This window comes from Marmota marmota, unplaced genomic scaffold, assembly GCF_001458135.2.
Source record: "Marmota marmota marmota unplaced genomic scaffold, marMar, whole genome shotgun sequence".
NCBI lineage: Eukaryota > Metazoa > Chordata > Mammalia > Rodentia > Sciuridae > Marmota > Marmota marmota.
Genome location: NW_026000108.1, coordinates 14,398,341 through 14,414,764, shown reverse-complemented (window position 1 = coordinate 14,414,764; position 16,424 = coordinate 14,398,341).

Genomic DNA, 16,424 nt, shown 5'->3' with positions numbered 1-16,424 from the left:
AAAAAAAATAATCATACTTCAGGATTTAAGAAAATCAGAGAAGTGTTTAATAGTTTTGTTTAGGGACACGTGCTGAAGGACCCTTAGAAAATTCTATCCTAGCAATAAGATTTGAGTTGTAGGTTCATGAAACAAATATTTCTTCAATTGGGGAAAAAATGCGAGCATATACACAATTCCCAAAGTATATTTACAGTAAATAATAATAAAGGGAGGCAATATCTACCATGACCTGTACATCCATGTGCTTTGTTAATATTTTACAATCATTTGATATAGTGACACTTATGCTTACCAATGAGCTGAGTGAATAAGGAAAATATCTAAGGAAAATGTTGCAGGGGGATAGCAAGTTTAATAGCCCGAAGATAAATGAGACTGGTGTGTCCAAGGAAGAGAGTGAGCAAAAGGGATAATGGTAGGAGATGAGGTCAGAGAGTTAATAGGGATAGAACATGGAGGGCCTCACAAGTCCTCTGTAAGGAGTTTGTGTTTTGCTCTGAACTGGGGATATATGGCAGAAGAATGTTAAAGGGGTCACCATGGCAGCTGTGTTGAGAATGACAGGTAGGAAGACAGATGAGAAAGCTATTGGAGTGGATCAAGTGAACCCTGTAGCAGCTTGGCCCCAGGTGGTAGAGAAGTGGTCGGATTCAGGATGCATCTAGAAGACAGAGCCAACAGGATTTCCTACCGAACTGGGTATGGGGCCTGAGGAGAAGGAAAGAGACAAATGGCTTCGAGAGTTCCTCCTGAAGGGCTCTAGGAATGAGCTAACTCTGCACTGAGTGGAGGAATCTGCAGAAAGGGTAGGTTTGGGCAGAGGGGATATTAGGTTGTGGCCCAAATAAATCTCGTGTTTGCTACTTTGTGAAACTTGAAACTTGAAAATGTATGTCTCTTATTGTTGCAAATGTGCCATCTCCAAATCATGGCAGATATTAAACTTTGGATTTGGAAATAAGAAATTGGAATTCCTGGTAACTTGTAGGAATTATCAATATTATTTCATAATTTTTATGTCACTTTAGATTTTTTTTGCTGATAATAGATGACCATAAAATAGTAAATTTTTCTTCCTATAGTAGATTTACACCAATAGTTTTATGAATATCCTGTAAAACAAAATTGACAGAATAAGTGCATGATTTATTAATGTTCTTATTAGCAATATATGGCAGCATTTTATATATAAATAACATACAAAATAATCTTAACTTTAATATACATATTTCATAATACAAATGAGAGGGAACAAAAATAAATGTCAAATAAAATATTTTAAATGGAAAGAAAATATAAAATGTTAATATATACATATTTACTACATATAACATAATTTTAAAGTAAACATTTAAAATACCCAAAGCATTAATTTCCCTATTCAACATAATTTGCCTTTGTTTTATAGCATATATTCCAGATGTAGAAAAATTAATTTTCTTTTAAATTGAAATTAGTCGTGATTTTATGTGTGTTGCAAAATATCTTTAGTTTGGTTTTAGAGATGTATAGGGCTTCCTGTGAGTTCATTTAACTTTAAGTAATACAAAAGTTTTGTCCACTTGCCCCAATTTTTATTTGCTACTGAAAATGATACTTCTTTGCAATGATGAACATTTTAATATTAGATTTTGATTTCATGTCAGAGTATCTCACAACATTTCCATCATTTGTGTATTAATCCTAGTAAGGTACTTACCAGGAGCTATAGCTAACACTGAAATGCTAAAAAATGCTATTGCACATTAATAGTCAACAAATCAGATTTCTTATCATAGTTAAATTAATCTAATGAATCATTGAAATTGGCAATTAAAAAACATATTTTACCAGCAGACTACCATGGGAGGTCAAGCCCAATGGCTCAGATTCACCCACACCAGCCTCTGCAGGGCCCAGGTGCATAGCAGGCCTGGTCCACCCCTTTCCCAGACACCACCAGAGCCTAGCATTTGGTGCAGGACTGCCCCTTCCTATTAGCAGACTACTGCGGGAGGTCAATCCCAGCAGCCCAAATTCACCTGCAGGAGCACAGCAGGCCTGGTCCACCCTTTTCCTGGAGGGGCAGACACTGCTAGAGCCTAGCCTCTAGTATAAGACCACCCCTTCCCGCCAGAAGACTACCAGAGGAGGTCAAGCCCAGCAGCCCAGATCCTCCACCCACTCCAACTTACATAGGACCCAAACACAAGATGCAGTAGCATTTTGAGGGACACCAGCAGGGTCTGGAAGCCCAACATCAAGGTGAGGTACAGACAATCTGCACCAGTATTACAAGATAGGAAGAAACTGTAATATCTCAGATTCACACTGCAAGAAAGGAAGACATACAGACAACATGAAAAAACAAGGGAGGAAAGGGCCCCAAACAAACCAGGACACTATAATAACAACCCATGGACAGCAAAATTGATGAAATGTTACAGAAGGAGTTCATAAGGTTCATAATTAAAATAATCTGTGAATTAAAGAATGACCTAAATGAGCAAATAGAGGCAAAAATTGATCACTCTAACAATGAGATAAGAGAACAAATACAGATAGCAAAAGATTACTTCAAGAGAGAGATAGAGATCCTAAAAAAAAAAGTCAGAAATCCTTGAAATGAAGCATACAATAAATCAAATAAAAAAAAAAAAAAACACAATAGAAAGCATAACCAACAAACTAGTTCGCTTGGAAGAAAGAACATCAGATAATGAAGACAAAGTATACAATCTGGAAAATATAGTTGATCACACAGTAAAGAAAGTTAGAAACTATGAACAGAACATCCAAAAAGTATGGGACAGCATCAAAAGACCAAATCTGAGAGTCACTGGGATAGAGGAAGGTACAGAGTTTCAAACCAAACGAATTCACAATCTCTTTAATGAGATAATATCAGAAAATTTCCTAAGCATGAAGAACAAATTGGAAAACCAAATACAAGAGGCTTACAGGACACCAAATGTAGAAAATTACAAGAGATCTACACCAAAGCACATTATAATGAAAATGCCTAGCATATAGAATAATGATAGAATCTTAAAAGCCGCAAGAGAGAGGAAACAGATCACATATAGGTGGAGACCAATTTGTATCTCAGCAGATTTTTCAACCCCGACCCTCAAAGCCAGGAGATCGTGGAACAACATATACCAAGCTCTGAAAGAAAATTGATGCCAACCAAGAATCTTATATCCAACTAAGCTTTAGATTTGATGATGAAATTAAAACCTCCCATGATAAACAAAAGTCAAAAGAATTTACAACTTGAAAGCCTGCACTACAGAACATCCTCAGCAACATATTCCACAAACAGGAAATAAAAAACAATGATGAAAATCAGCAGAGGGAGGGATTACACTAAAGGAAAATCTACTCAGAGGAGAAACCAAGTCACATTAAATACTAAAAATAAACAAAAATGGCTGGGAATACAAATCATGTCTCAATAATAATATTGAATGTTAATGGCCTAAACTCACCAATCAAAAGACATAGACTAGCAGATTGGATTAAAAAAAGACCCCAAAATATGCTGCCCACAGAGACTCATCTCATAGAAAAAAGACAACCACAGACTGAAGGGGAAGGGTAGAAAAAAATCATACCACTCACATGGACTGCAGAAGCAAGCAGGGTTTTCCATCCTCTTATCAAATAAAGAAGGCCTTAAAGTAAAGTCAATCAAAAAGTACAAAAAAGGACCTACATACTGCTCAAGGGAACCATACACCAATAAGACTTAACAATTATTAATATATATATGCTCCAAACAATGGAGCAGCTATGTTCATCAAACAAACTCTTCTCAAGTTCAAGAGTCAATAGACCACAACACAATAATTGGTGACTTTAACACACCTCTTACATCACTAGATAAGTCTTCCAAACAAAAGCTAAACAAAGAAACTATACAACTCAATAATATAATCAATAACGTAGACTTAACTGATATATATAGATTATTCCATGTTTCATAACTTAGACTTAACTGACATGTATATATTATTCTATCTTTCAATGAGAGAATATACTTTCTTCTCAGCAGTACATGGATCCTTCTCTAAAATAGACCATATACTATGCCACAAATCATCTCTTAGCAAATATAAAAAAGTAGAATTACTACCCTGCATTCTATTGGGTCATAATGGAATGAAATTAGAAATCAATGATAAAATAAGAAATAAAATCCATCCCAACACCTGGAGACTAAATAATATGCTACTGAATGAACAATGGGTTACAGAAGACATCAAAGAGGAGACTAAAAACTTTTTAGAGGTGAATGAGAACACAGATACAACATATCAAAATCTTTGGGACACTATGAAAGCAGTTCTAAGAGGAAAGTTCATTGCATGGAGTTTATTCCTTAAAAGAAGAAAAAGACAACAAATAAATGACTTAACACTACATCACAAAGTCCTAGAAAAAAGAAGAACAAATCAATAACAAAAGCAGCAGAAGAAAGGAAATAATTAAAATCAGAGCTGAAATTAATAAAATTGAAACAAAAAAAACAATTGAAAAAAATTGACAGAACAAAAAGTTGGTTCTTTGAAAAAATAAATAAAATTGACAGACCCTTACCTATGCTAACAGAGAAGTAGAGAGAAAACTCAAATCACTAATATATGTGATGAAAAAGGAAACATAACAACAGACACTACAGAAATATAGAAATTATTTTGAAAACCTGTACTCCATAAAATAGAAAATATCGAAAGCATCAACAAATTTCTAGAGTCATATAATTTGCCCAAATTGAATCAAGATGATATACACAATTTAAATAGATCAATTTTAAGTGACAAAATAGCAGACACCATCAAAAGTCTAATAACCAAGAAAATCCCAGGACTGGATGGATACACAGCTGAATTCTACAAGACCTTTAAAGAATAACTAATACCAGTACTCTACAATTTATTTCAGGAAATAGAAAAAGAGGCAGCACTTTCAAACTCATTCTATGAGGCAAATATCACTGTGATTCCAAAATCAGGCAAAGACACATCAAAAAAAGAAAATTTCAGACAAATATCTCTAATAAATATAGATGCAAAAGTTCTCAATAAAATTCTGGCAAATTGAGTACAAAAACATATTAAAAAGATCATGTACCAGGATCAAATGGAATTCATCTCAGGGATGCAAGGTTGGTTCAATTTATGGAAATCAATAAATATAGTTCATCACATCAATAGACTTAAAGATAAGAATCATATGATCATAATAGATGCAGAAAAATCATTTGACAAAATACAGCACCCCCTTATGTTCAAAACACTAGAAAATTTTGGAATAACAGGAACATATCTCAACATCATAAAAGCTATCTACGCTAAGCCTAAGACCAACATAATTCTAAATGGAGAAAAAAATGAAGGCATTCCCTCAAAAAACTGGAACAAGACAGGGATGCCCTCTTTCACCACTTCTATTTAACACAGTTCTTGAAACACTGGCCAGAACAATTAGACAGATGAAAAAAACTAAAGGGATACACATAGGAAAAGAAGAACTCAAATTGTCACTATATGCTGATGATATGATTCTGTACCTAGAAGACCCTAAAAGTTCCACCAGAAAAATTCTAGAACTAGTAAATAATTTAATGAAAGGAGCAGGATATAAAATCAACACCCATAAATCAAAGACATTTCTGTATATCAATGACAAATCCACAGAAAGGGAAATGAGTAAAAACACCCCATTTCAATAGCCTCAAAAAAAAAAAACAAACTTGGAAATCAACTTCATAAAAGAGATGAAAGATATACATAATGAAAATTACAGAACCCTGAAGAAAGAAATCAAAGAAGACCTTAGAAGATGGAAAGATCTACCTTGCTCTTAGATAGGCAGAGTTAATATTATCAAATATTAATATTATCAAATATCCAATATTAAGAGTTAATATTATTAAATATTATCAAAATGACCATACTTCCAAAAGCACTATACTGACTTAATACAATTCTGATCAAAATTCCAATGATATTCCTCATAGAAATAGAAAAAGCAATCATGAAATTCATCTGAAAAAATAAGAGACCTAGAATAGCTAAAGCAATCCTTAGCAGGAAGAGGGAAGCAGGTGGCATGACTATACCAGTCCTCAAACTATACTACAGAGCAGTAGTAACAAAAACAGCATGGTAGTGGCACCAAAATAGACTGGTAGATCAATGGTACAGAATAGAGGACACAGAGACTAACCCACAAAACTACAATTATATAAGACAAAGGTGCCAAGAACATGCATTGGAGAAAAGGTAGCCTCTTCAACAAATGGTGCTGGGAAAACTGGAAATCCATATGCAAGAAAATGAAATTAAAACCATATCTCTCACCATGCACGAAACTCAACTCAAAATGGATCAAGGACTTAGGAATACAACCAGAGACCCTGCATCTAATAGAAGAAAAAGTAGGCCCTAATCTCCATCATGTGGGATTAGGCCCCAACTTCCTTAATAAGACTCCTGTGTCACAAGAATTAAAATCAAGAATCAATAAATGGGATGGACTCAAACAAAAAAGTTTCTTCTCAGCAAAAGAAACAATCTGAGGTGAATAGAGAGCCTACATCTTGGGAGCAAATCTTTACCCCTCACACATCAGATAGAGCACTAATCTCTAGGGTATATAAATAACTCAAAAAGCTAAACACCAAATAAACAAATAACCCAATCAATAATGTGTCTTCAGGACCTGAAGACACACTTCTCAGAAGATGATGCACAATTAATCAACAAATACATGAAAAAATGTTCATCATCATTAGCAATTAGAGAAATGCAAATCAAAACCACTCTAAGATTTCATCTCACTCCAGTCAGAATGGCAGCTATTATGTATACAATCAACATCAAATGTTGGTGAGAATGTGGGAGAAAAGGTACACTCATACATTGCTGGTGGGACTGCAAATTGGTGCAGCCAATATGGAAAGCAGTATGGAGATTTCTTGGAAAATTGGGAATGGAACCACCATTTGACCCAGCTGTCCCTCTCCTGGGTCTATACCCAAAGGACTTAAAAACAGCATACTAAAGGGACACAGCCACATCAATGTTTATAGCAGCACAATTCACAATAGCTAAACTGTGCAAACAACCTAGATCCCTTCAATAGATGAATGAATAAAAAAAATGTGGCATATATACATGATGGAATATTACTCAGCAATAAAAGAGAATAAAATCATGGCATTTGCAGGTAAATGGATGGAGTTAGAGAAAATGATGCTAAGTGAAGTTAGCCAATCCCTCACAACCAAATGCTGAATGCTTTCTTTGATATAAGGAGGTTGATTCATAGTGAGATAGGGATCTGGAGCATGGGAGGAATAGATGAACTCTAGATAGGGCAGAGGGTTGGAGGGGTAGGGGGGCATGGGATTATTAATGATGGTAGAAAGTAATGATCATTATTATCCAAAGTACAGGTATGAAGAAATGAATTGGTGTGAATATAATGTGTATACAACCAGAGATATAAGAAAATGTGCCCTATATATTTAATAAGAATGTAATGCATTCCACTGTCATATATAAATTAAAAATTAAAAAAAAAATATTTCACCTTCTAAATGTGATATTTCTCAGAATCTGTGAAATTTATGCTGTGTGTAAAGTTTATAATATGTAAAGTTCTTATTTGTTTATAAAAATGGCTCACCTTTAGCAATGCATGGGACAATGAACACAAGCTTAGAGAGAAGACATCAAGCTAAAACCAATATAATATCATCTCTCCTAGATGCTATGTCCTGTTTACTGGAAATGTTGACCTAAAACATTAATTCTGCATGATAGTGTTCCCAGCCCTTACCTTAAGCCAGCATTTTCCTCTAGGTCAGTAATATTTCTATGTTGCTTGTTGTGTTTTAATTCTTGAAGGAGAATTTTAATACTTTTTCTTCTTCTTTGGTTTCTTTACATGTTTGTAGCGATATGAAACAATTTAAAAAACCATAAATTTTCCAATAAATATGGGGAAGAAAATATCCCATAGAAAACCCCTGTAAATAAAATTTTTTAAAAATTATCAATGGATATCAACTCTGTCAGTTTTCTTGAGTGCAAAAGAAGGAGGTGAGTTGCCTAACTTGAATGAAAGAAGTGCTAACATTGAATACAGGACACATCAAGAGCTGTCGTTTTCAAAGGGAAGTCTCTCTATTAGCAACACCAGCAGCACCTTGACACCTGTTAAAAGTGTCAGTTCCTGTGCTCCTACATAGACCTATTGAAGCAAAGACTTTAAGGGTGCAGCATGGCAATCTGGCTCTTAATAAGATCTCCAGGTGATATTGACACACAAACAGGTGTGAGGACACCTTTATTAGATTATCTTCATTTTAAATGCCACTACAAGCAGGGTTGTTATCTCCCTTCAGATTTAATCAATTGATTAAATTATTTGTTGTTTTAAAATTAACAGACTTTCCTTCAAATCAAAGGCCTGAAAACTCAGATTAAGCAATACCTGTAATTTCTGCATGTCATTTTATAAGGTAATCAAAATCTTTTTGGGCAGTTGGCTACTTGTGGGGAGTCTAAATATTTTGCTACTGCTTGGTAATAATAAAAATTAATAATTACAAGTTGTTTTGCAGGATTGTTCTTATAATATTGGTGAAAAATTCCTCAAAACAAGAACAACATATCATAATTATTTCTGAAATGTTACTTTAAATCTCCTTGTTTTCGGTAACTACTAAATTTTCAAGCAGTTAAATTGAAATTCATCATAAATACTGTGCTAAGTACTCTTGTGTCTTAAGATCTCAACAAGCCATACTTGCTTCCCTCAAAATGTTTTGGGATGATCTCATAAAACATGAATTTCAGTTACCAACTAGAATATGAAACAAAGCCATAAACCTATAACAGAGGTATGCATAGCACACTGAAAAATAATATGTACATACAACCACATGAATATATATATATATATATATATATATGTACATGCATATGTTTATCTCTATCTATAGATATATAGTCAAATAAGTACATTTTAGTCATTTAGAAAATTGTACCCATCAGGATCAGTCATTTCCTGAATTGTTATTATGCGTTTCATCTCTCAGAGTATTAGTGTTAAGGCACTATTTGGAAAAGAGGTAAGATGAATAACTGTTAGGCTAGATACTTACACAGACATGGTTGGGCCACAAGGTAGCTTAACCCTTAATTTTATCCATTTCAGTGGTTACCACAGATTCCCACAAGTGACATTGATATTTTTCTTGAAAATTGTATGACTCAGTTGGGATAGCCACTGTGAACGTTTGCGGCTCAAGTCAAGATTAAAGTTACATGGAAAACTCAGTATGGTATTGAGTTTTCTGCATCAGTATGTGTTATTGTAGCCACTAGTCTGAAGATGGCAGGAACTTGGTCAATGGAGCCAACCCAAGGAAATGAAGGGAAACAAAATTCTCATTTTTCTCAAACTGAATGTACTACATCTTATTATGCTTACCTTAGCATCATGTAGGTGGCTCTTTCCTTGACATCTTCAAAGGGTTTCCTTGGGTTCATGTGGGAGGAAGGACTCAAATTAGTTCTTGATATAAATCAAAGTCAGTATTTATTGATTTCAACTTTCTGATGAATGAGTTGGTCCACACACCTGATGCATTTATGATTGCTTTTGCTGCAAAACCCCCAGCACAGAAGGAACTATTGTCTTTAAGATTACCTGAAAAACCTGTTGCTGTGCATGCAGACCTAAGAATCAAGACAAAACAACTACCACCAGCAACTGACAAACTAGAAATGTGCAGAAAAGTAGGCTGAAAGATTATTTTCTTGTTGGAGTTTCTTCTTTGAAATAGTTAAATGTATATAAAAATACATACATATATATACATATATGCACACATACATATACACACTAATATCAATTGATATATTATTGACATGTTTTAGAACATATGCCTCTCTACCACCCTGATCCTGCACCACTGGTCACCCATTAGAATAGTTCAATTCCATATCTGTGCAGCTGTCTCTGCAGAGAATATTCCTCAGTACTAATACAGTCAATCTCTTTACACATTTTCTTGACAGTGCTTGACAAATAATGAAACATGCAATTCATTTTTGCACATCAGGTATTTATGCAGAGACGTGTGTGTGTGTGTGTTTTGTCATTCTATCAAATCAAGAATTGGCAAATCATGTTCATCCCATGAACGAATAATATTTAAAAAAAAGTTTTAAAGGATGAAAATGAATCAAAATGAGAGGAGAAAAATGATTCATATATATGAAATTACATAAAATTCGAACTCTGCTGTCCATAAATAAAGTTCTATTGGAACACAGCATTGCTCCTTTGATTACATATTGTCGATAGCTGCTTTAATTGTTACAACAGAGACCATCTGACCTATAAATTCTAAACAGCAGTTCTCAATCAAGGAAAATTTGGTCTGGGCCCCAGAAGATACATGACAATGTCTGGAGACATTGTGGTAGTTAAAACTGGATAAGGTTGTTACTACTAGAGTCTTGTGGAAAGAGATTATGATGGTACTAAATATTCTATAGTGAACAATAAAATTCCACATGACAAAGAAGTACTTTATGCAATTATCTCTCAATAGAGGGGAGGTTGATACCTCTGTCCTTAAATACTTAACCATCTGGCACCTTACAGAAAATGATTGCTATAGCCTTCTAGATCTTAACAAAAACCAAAGGGACCTAAGTTTTGCCTGATAATTAGAAGATTCTCCTGCATGAATTTAGATGTACAGATTTTAAAATATAAGCAGTAACAAATTTAGACAATTTCACATTTTTGAAATAAATGTTTATAAATATTTGCCAATTTAGAAAAACACCTGATCTAAATCAAACAGTTGCAATCTGCACTTAATAATTTAAAAAGCCACTTGAAAAATGATAGTTAAAATTGTGAAACAGAGACATAAACATGTAAACATACAATAAATTACTTACTTGGTGACATGTGTGCCAAACAACTATGTAATTATATTTTGAACTTTGATTTACTGTGGAGGGGGAAAAAAAAAAAAAAACTAGCCACTTTCAGTATCCCTAGAATTTCGCATTTCATACTTTTATGATCATTTTAGAATTTTCTTTCTATTCTACTCAGCATGTCCTTTGTAACTGTGAAGGACTAATTCTTATTCTTTAAGCCAAATACAGATATTTTGTCAGCATAATCCAAAAGAGGGATTTAATAGGAGTGAGTCTTCAATAAAGTAATATGAAACACCAGTGGGAATTTCCTCTATGATTTATAAGGATCTCATATCAAATAACCTCTTAATGATCTATACCTTTTATGTATGACTAAACTTATTGTCAACCGCATTATATTTTCATGTAAACTTTTAACCCTACTTTTTGATTTTTAACAAAAGCACAGCAAATATTTCCTTCTGTGATAGAAGGTAGGAATGGGAGAAGGTGTTCATTCCCCTTGTCCATTAGATCATACTAATATCATATTTTTCTATTTAGAAACCTGACTTTGGTTAATATAGGCCATTCTAACATGTCAAAGATGTTAATTTTTAATTCAAAACACTTGTCTTAATAAGAACAAGTGAGGTCATGTTAGCTCTATTGTGATAGCTGAACTCTCCCTTACAATCGCCCACTAAAAAGAAACAGTGATATTGCAGCTTTGTCTCATTTGAGGCAACAATAAGTGACCCCAGAAAAATTGATATCAGATTCCATGCTTTGTGTGGTGTTCCAGAAATAATCTGTGCTCCACATAGTTCAGAGTCCAGGAAAATAAAAGAGACGATAGTGAATAGTCTTGGTTTGCAACTCCCTGAGCCATGATGATTAAGATGCCAGTTCAAAAATCAGAAAGACCTTGGTTTGGATATTGTCTTTGATCCCCACATGCTATATCTACTGAAACCATTCAACTGCTGTAAGACTGTTTTCTCCTTACTAAAATGGGGATAATAATGGCATGCACCTAATAAATTTGTTTGAATGATTAAATGGCATGACCTACCTAGAATAATGTATGGAAGCTTTAATCACCCAGGTGTCCTCTGGGACACTCTTGCCTTCCAGAGAGCTCACTGGACTCCATTCAATGACTTTTGGTGCTCCAAGCTCTTCTCCATGACTTCCTCCGTGTTTGTGGGCCTGCTTCCCCAGGCTCCCTGTACCACTACACTCCTGAATTCTAATCAAAAATACCAGTTTTCTTTGGCAATATCTTGATGTAAAACTCTTGTGAGTTCACATACAGTACTTTAATCATGAATGCAGTTATTTAGTTGGAATGTTTATCCTGAAGACAAGACTGTGGAGTTAACAGGGAAGCATTCACATATGGAAACCTGCCGTCATGGGGCATCATTTCATTCTCCCTGCCTTCTTGCTCTTCCTGCTACTTTCCTCCTTACTTTCTGATTTTGCTTGAATTCTGAATAATCCAACTTCTTTTGACTTCTTTATCCATTCCCCACTTCTTCCTCCTCCTTCTTTTCCTACCCCTGTTTCAGCACCTCCTTGCTCCTTCTCTCCCTAATTTACTCTTCACTCCACATCCTGCCTCAACTCCAGCTTTAAATTCCTCTGTTTCCATTATGCAGAACAGCTTCCCCTATCTTGAAGCCTTGTGCTACCAGCCCTTAGGAGGAGGGGACCATTATTTCCTCAGTTTCTAACACAGGCATTGTTTTTCTACTAATATGGCTCTTTCCCTAATAGAAATTCAAATTTGGCTTTGTAAAACACAAAGATGTCTCCATCTTGCCATATAATTACTTAATTTTCTGTGCTTTTACGTGTTATCACCTCTACCCTGTTTTTGCTGTGAATGCTCAGGGATTATCCATCTCTGAAGGTTCCATGTATTATTTCTTTTTTTCCTTTTCCACATTGAAGGCCCAACGGGCTCTGTCTGAAGTTCTCAGATGACCTTTAGATATATATGCCTTGTATTGTAGCCATATGTGAATATCACATTTTTTATCTTCCTTTTAATGATTAGAAACGACTAAGCCTGGTTCATTTTTATTTCTTCCACAGTGTTACAAATATACATGGTGAACAATTTTGTAGTATTATTGGTGTTGCTGTATTTACACAACTAATGCCATCTTTAAACATAAAAATTATGGCTGGAAATAGCAATCATAGAGAAAAGGGCATGGGTTTAGCTGTGAGTGTCCTGAGGTTCACTTAATTGCTCTACAGTCTTAGTTATGTGTATTAGTCAGAGTTAATTCAAGAGAACCAAGTGACAGTCAGCATTGTGGGAGTGAAGGAATTATTTTAGAAATTATATCTCAAACCAATGTGGGAAGAAGTGGGGAAGTGAGCAATCAAAAGGAGACGGCAAAGGATCAAAGACATAGACATGAAGCAGACTTCCTGAACTACAAGTGTAGGGGAGCAAGCAAGATGTTTCAGAGAAATATGAAAAATCAAAGAAATTTAGCCATTGAATTGGGACCATGGAGGAGGGCTTTGCGAATAGGTTCATGGAAAAGAACTGCATTTGTGTAGTTTCTACCTCTGTGGTGTGCAGTGAAATGTGTGGTAATGGGCTGGGTTGCTACTGGCCAGAAATATCAAATATGAGATAGATCTATAGTCCAGGAGGGCAAGAAGAAGATACTCATGTCTACAACTGGGTGTAACTGCAACTATCTTCTAAGGGAAACAACTATTGCATTGCTTTTACCTTCTGAATCTCATGCAAGTACCACTTTTGCCCAATATTAACCTGGAGGCTCATAAGAAAAGGGATTATGAGGAACACAGTTTGCAGCCTTATCCAACATGATATAGCACAATCCAACACAGTTTTCTTCCTCCACTTCTCTGAGCTTCAGTGTTTTCATTAGACTCTTGGATACCCTAATTTGCCAACTTGTTACAAGAATGTGAAGTGCTTACACAGTAACTACTATACAGTAGGTCCTCAAATAATAGCACCAATAATTCCATTTTATTGAGATGGCAGTCTTGTAATTGACTGCTCCTAGAGAAATGCTTTCAGCTTCATCCTGAAACATAGAGATGCAGAGGAGAGATGATTAGATAGAGGCAAAGCAACAAGGTCAAAAAAGACTTTATAAGAGCTGAGGGGTACTTACTGATTATGGCACTGACATCTAAATTAAGGACTATTAGAAACAGATCATGCCCATATATTACACTTAGAACTTCACACATCATAATTGCTTCAATTACATACTCCATTATATGTACTCCCATTTTCTTAAGAGCAAGAGGAGAATTTACAGTATAGAATTTGGAACTTTCATTTTTTTCTTTAGAGCTTTGAACATCTTTTTAGTCAAGATGTGCTTTTCATGTTTATAAAGTTCAATGACATTAAAGCCATTTATGAGAGGAATTTTTGACTCTTGGTCTAGTGTCTTTTTGTAAATTTTACCAAACTGACATACAGTTATCAGTGCACATAAAACTGAAACCTAAGTTAAGTGGGCACACATCGTGAGTGAGAAGGATGGATGAGCGCTGGATGAGATTCTGATAATTAGATTTTTAGTCCATAGTGAACTTAACTCTCAGTTCTCAGGGAACATCACACATTCATTCTTTATCACAGTGTTTTTCAGCAGAGGACTTAGACAAAAATAAATCCTACACTTTTATCCATGTCTAGGAGGGAGGGGTATAGACCAGAAGTCTTTTTTTTTTTTTTTTACTAAAATGATTTTTCCCATTCTCCTTCTATATTTCACACATCAATGTCCCATCAAACTCCCTCACAGAATCTGTAGGGCTTTGGGTGAGCTTCTAAAATAAGGCTTTCTCCTGGAATGAGCCAGTTGATACAATGTAAAAAAAAAGTGAATATTTCTAAATCTTGAACCTTAGTGATGGCATCTGTGTTTTGCATATCTGAATTCTTTGGTCTTTGTAGAAAAATTCCCAGCCACTGTTTTCATTCTTCCTGTCTGCATAATTCCCATTCCATATTCAAATTCCATCTCCATTAGTGGACTAGGTCTCTGTAAACCTATTCTGTTACAAGCCAGTAGTAAATATTTTAAACTTTAAAGATACAGAAACAAATAATGATTGTTACCGAGGTTCTTAGATTGTAATTTAAAATATAGCTATTTAGAAATTGTAGAGAGTCGTTTTTAGATTATGGCCATAAAAATGAGGTAGTAGGCTGCATCTGGCCAGCATCCAAATTTTGCCAATAGATTTTTGAACTTGGGTTTAGAATATTGTCTACATTTTTAACTTTCTTTTGATATCATACTTTGCTCTTTGTTAGATTTCTCTCCTACCTTTGCTTCTACAAGTTATTTTAAGGCACATGCTGATTCACCCCAGCCACTCACCTATCTTTATTGAGTGTTCTCAAAAAAGGTCCCAAAAGTCTTTTAAAATAGATAAATCCTCAGGCATGGTATATTAATCTTTTAAACTTGTGATTTCAAGGTAGTCAAATAAAAACTAATGATTGATTCTTTATGACATGATATATTAAATTTTGAAATACATTCTCAGGACTGTTTAATAGGATATAAGTGCTATAAAAGAAAGTACAAATTTGCATTTACCCAAATATTTTAAAAATTAATGAAAACATTTTTATTAATTTGAATTTTACAAATGGTTTATGTTTGTTGTCCATGAGCTCTAGCATTACCCCTCTGGCATATATTCAATCAGTGTATATTTATTCTATATCTGTTGATGTGCCAGTGATTCTACTGGGTACTGTCAAATTAGAAATAACAGACACAGGAAAAGAATTCCAAGAAAGGAGAAAGACAGATTGAAAGATATTATACAGGTGCTGAGTGTCATGGCAATAATGGGTCCAGTGTGAAGCCCATAAAAAACTGCACAAAATGAGTCAGAGAGGGCTTCCTATAGATATTGATGTCCTAGCTGTCTCCTAAACCTTAAGAATTTAGGAAGATGTTAAAGCAAAAGAAATTATTCTTTTCAAGGAAAAATCATTGCACACAGACACTGAAGGCTTAGAGACATCAGTATGTGTGGGGGCTTCCTGATTTAATGAATCTGGACTGCGGGAAATAAAATGTGTTGACACAATATTAAGACCTGGTCAAGAATTGTTGACAGAGTGCCATGAGATGAGATGTAGGTAGGACTAAGATAATTTACAGCAAACTAAGGGATTGAATTTTATCCAAAAGACATAGCTGAACTTTATAAGTGATCTAACTTGATGATATTTGGGTCTTAAGGAATTCACTGTGGCAACAGTTTCTGAGAATGGATCAGAATGAAGCAGAGAACAACCGAGATGCAATAGCATTTCATGGAAAGTAGATGTCGAGTCGCTGAGTCTTGGAGGTCCCAGGAGGGGTACAGTTTGAGAGTCTTCCAGATCATCAATGTATGTCTTTGCTATTGTTCTGTTGAACACTCATGAAAAGAGTA